Source organism: Sorex fumeus, unplaced genomic scaffold, assembly GCF_029834395.1.
Source record: "Sorex fumeus unplaced genomic scaffold, SorFum_2.1 ptg000264l, whole genome shotgun sequence".
In the NCBI taxonomy this organism is placed as follows: Eukaryota; Metazoa; Chordata; class Mammalia; order Eulipotyphla; family Soricidae; genus Sorex; species Sorex fumeus.
In genome coordinates, this window is record NW_026606321.1 from 5,202,970 (window position 1) to 5,205,446 (window position 2,477).

Sequence of the window (2,477 nt, forward strand, 5' to 3'; positions counted from 1 at the left end):
ACGTTCTTGAAGGCGTTCCAAGCTGCTCTCTTCCTCCTGCGCAGCTCGGGTGCCAGGTCATTTGTCATGTTGACCTCTCGACCTATGTACACATAACAGTTGCATTCGGAGATGGTCATTCCGTTGAGAGCGAATGGGGCGTCAGGAACGAGGCTGTTTCTCATAAACATTGTCTTCGTAAGATTCAGTTGTAGTCCTACCTTTCCACACTCACGGTCAAAGTCGGCCAGCATTTTTGCCTTTTGGGTGATGTTTGGTGTTATTAAAACAATGTCGTTCTCATCTTGTTTGCTAGGACCCAGGTCTCTGAGGCATATGTTAATGCAGGAAGAACAGTGGAATCAAAGAGATGTGCCTGGAGCCGGAGGTTCTTCATCCTCTTAGCTATTTCTTCGATGTTCTTGAAGGCGTTCCAAGCCGCTCTCTTCCTCCTGCACAGCTCGGATGCCAGGTCATTTGTCATGTTGACCTCTCGACCTATGTACACATAGCTGTTGCATTTGGAGATGGTCGTTCCATTGAGAGCGAATGGGGCGTCAGGAACAAGGCTGTTTCTCATAAACATTGTCTTCGTAAGATTCAGCTGTAGTCCCACCTTTCCACACTCACGGTCAAAGTCGGCCAGCATTTGTGCCGCTTGGCTGATGTTTGGTGTTATTAAAACAATGTCATCAGCAAAGCGGAGGTGGTGTAGTTGCCGACCATCTATCTTCACTCCCATTCCTTCCCATTCCAGTTGTCGCATGATGTTCTCGAGGGTGGCACTGAAGAGTTTCGGTGAAATGGTATCACCCTGCCGCACCCCTCTCTTGACATCAACGATCACTTCTTTGTAGAATGGTGAGATCCTGGTAGTGAATCCGCAATACAGCTCACGGAGGATCCTGATGTATTGGGCTTGAATGCCCTGATTGGCTAGGGTTTCAATGACCGTTTCCATCTCAACAGAATCAAAGGCCTTCTTTAAATCAATGAACGTTAAACAGAGCGACATCTTGAACTCCCGAGAACCTCAATGAGCTTGGTTATTGTGTTGATATGGTCGATGGTGCTGAATCCTTTGCGGAACCCTGCTTGCTCGCATGGTTGTCCTTCATCTAGTGTTCTGCCAATCCTATTGAGGATGACTCGAGTGAACAACTTGTAGATGACAGACAATAGGCAGATCGGGCGATAGTTGCCAATGTCATGGATGTCTCCCTTCTTGAACAGTAGTACGGTCCTGCTGGTTTTCCACTGGGACGGAACCTTGCATTCAGACAGGTAGCGAGTGAAGAGCCGAGCCAGTGTATTGATGAGTACTGATGGCAGGTTCTTCAGGTGTTCAGGTCTGACCTTGTCTGGGCCGGGTGCTGTTTGTTTCTTTACCGACGAAATGGCGTGTCGGATTTCGGAAGGGAGAACGTTGGGAACGACATATCCATCCTGTGGAATTTGGTATGTCAGCAAGTGGACATGGCTATTGAAGAGATTTGAGTAGAAGTCATGGATAATCTTCTCCATTGCCGTTCTGGAGGATGTGATGGATCCATCAGGACGTCGGAGGGCAGTCATCTTGGTCTTATAGTTGGCGAAGGACAGGTGGGCGTTACGCTATTCAGGTCTCCCAAAGAAGAATAGAAAGAGCTATGCTTGGAATATCACGTTTCACTCAAATGAGAGAACGAATCCGGAGTTCTGACATCCGTCGACGATCAAGGATCAGGGACGCTGTCTCATTTGCCAAGGTGTTGAAAATCAGATGGGCTGGTCACGTAATGAGATTTAAAGACGACCGTTGGACTAGAGCTGTTACTGATTGAATTCCACGGGATGTCAAAAGACCGCGTGGCCGCCCACCTACCAGATGGTCAGACTTCTTCGTCAAGATCATGAACAATCGGCTTGAGGCCCTTCATGTTCCCGGAGCGAACAGACGCCATTGGGCTACACTAGCACGCGACAGGGACAAATGGAGACGTTACTGGCGCCCGCTGGAGCAAATCGACGACTAACGGGAAGTTAAGTGATTAAGTGAAAACAATGTCATCAGCAAAGCGGAGGTGGTGTAGTTGCCGACCATCTATCTTCACTCCCATTCCTTCCCATTCCAGTAATTACAACTGGTCTCATTCACCTGACCCTGAAGGCTCTGCACTCAGGAATTACTATTGGAAATTCTCAGGAGACCATATGGAATGCTGGGAATTGAGCCTGGGTCGGTTGCGGGCAAGGCAAAAGCCCTACCCACTGTGCTATTGCTCCAGCCCCTCACTTCCTAGTTTAAGATAAAAAGCAAGACTTCCAATTCTTAGCATCACTGGATTCTTCTTAATGTCACTTGTATTTCTAGAAATTCTTGTAATTATTTCATGGTACAATATATTTAAAACTACAGCAGATAAGACATATTTTATCTGAGCCAAGTTACAGTTTTAGAGAATTAAATTCTATGATTTCTTGTGCCATATTTAATAATCTATATATCCCTCTCTAGT